The sequence below is a fragment of the Buceros rhinoceros genome, unplaced genomic scaffold (assembly GCF_000710305.1).
Source record: "Buceros rhinoceros silvestris isolate BGI_N320 unplaced genomic scaffold, ASM71030v1 scaffold29497, whole genome shotgun sequence".
In the NCBI taxonomy this organism is placed as follows: domain Eukaryota; kingdom Metazoa; phylum Chordata; class Aves; order Bucerotiformes; family Bucerotidae; genus Buceros; species Buceros rhinoceros.
The window spans coordinates 6,461-7,953 of record NW_010420864.1 but is presented as its reverse complement, the minus strand read 5'-3'; the positions used below and the strand labels follow the sequence as shown (position 1 = coordinate 7,953).

Sequence of the window (1,493 nt, the reverse complement as noted above, 5' to 3'; positions counted from 1 at the left end):
ACTCATCCCAACCCAACCCAATCCAACACATCCAATCCCAACCCAACGCACCCAGCCCAACCCAACCCAACCCATCCCAACCCATCCCAACCCAACTCAACCCTCCAGCAGAACATCAGGGGCTGGTTGTGCTTCTCCCCCAACCCCAACTCGGCCCCTCCCCGGGGAAGGCAATTCTTGGGCCACAATTTTGGCGCCAATTTGGAGCCAGTTTGGCCTCAATTTCAGCGCAAATTTGACCCAAATTCTAGTTCAAATTCGACCTAAATTTTGGGCAATTTGGCCAATTTTGGCTCCAGTTTGACCTAAACTTAGGCACTGTTGCGACCTCACGGAACAGGCCCATCGCTGAAGCAGGAACGAATCGCTCAAACGCCAATATGGTGTGTACCGAGACCCGTTTATTGTTTACAATACATCCCAATTTATAGACTCTTGTCCACTCGACTAGCTACATGGTGATTGGATAGTGTCTCTGTTACACAGACAGCACACATCTCTTAAAGCACTATAGTTGGATAAAAGGGGTTAGTCCCCACGTGGTGAGTATTTTGGTTAGAGCTAATCAAACAAGGCTGGTAGAGATAGTATTTCCCACACGATAACACTGCAGCTGGGTTTCGGCTGCTAAGTTTCCCAGAGAGAGTAGCATATTTTCATAGTTCTAATTTCTGCTAGAAAAATACACCAACAAGGCACCAATTTGGACACCAATTTGGCCTCAATTTTAGTGCAAATTTGACCCAAATTCTAGTTCCGATTTGATCCAAATTTCGGGCAATTTGGCCAATTCTACAGTTCAGTTTGGCATAAAATCACCAAATTTTCCCCCTGCCAAGGTCAGGAGCTGCAACCCCATGGCTGAGGGTGAGGAGGAGGAGGGTGGTTGCCCCTGGCTCGTTGGTCTAGGGGTATGGTTCTTGCTTAGGGTTTGAGAGATCCTGGGTTCAAATCCCAGATGAGCCCTTTTTTTGGGCCATTTCTCTGTTTTTTTATCACAATTCCCACAACTCACCCCCGAAATCCTCCCCGGTGTCACCTTCAACTGGTGACACTGGTGCAAAGTCCTCCCTGGGCCATCTTCAGCTGGTGACCCTCCAGAGATGGGACATCAGCCCCATTTGGGGGGAATTTGAGGCCCCTAGGCAGGTCTCTGTGGCGCAATTGGTCAGCGCGTTCGGCCGTTAACCGAGAGGTTGGTGGTTCGAGCCCACCCAGGGACGGAGGAAGGTCCAAAGGACCCTTGAGAAGGTCCAGAGGGCCCATGGAAAAGTCATTTTAGGTCCAAAGGACCCATGGGAATGTCCAAAGGATGCCATTGGGGTTGGAGAAGACCTTTGAGCTCCTCCTCTGCCCGCAGTACCACCCAGTAACCACCAACCCAATCCAGCACCACCTGGACCTGGCTGGGAAACCCCCCCAGGGACGGGGGCTCCCCCACTGCCCTGGGCAGCCTGGGCCAGGCTGGGACAACCCCAACGGGACAGAAACGG

The 1,493-nt window shown here is 51.6% G+C and overlaps 1 non-coding gene across 1 annotated transcript; it reads left to right on the top strand.

Annotated features, from left to right (window-relative positions):
• Positions 1–1,149: 1,149 nt before the first annotated feature.
• Positions 1,150–1,223, top strand: TRNAN-GUU. The gene has a single exon. It is a non-coding gene; the product is annotated as a tRNA-Asn (tRNA).
• Positions 1,224–1,493: the final 270 nt, after the last annotated feature.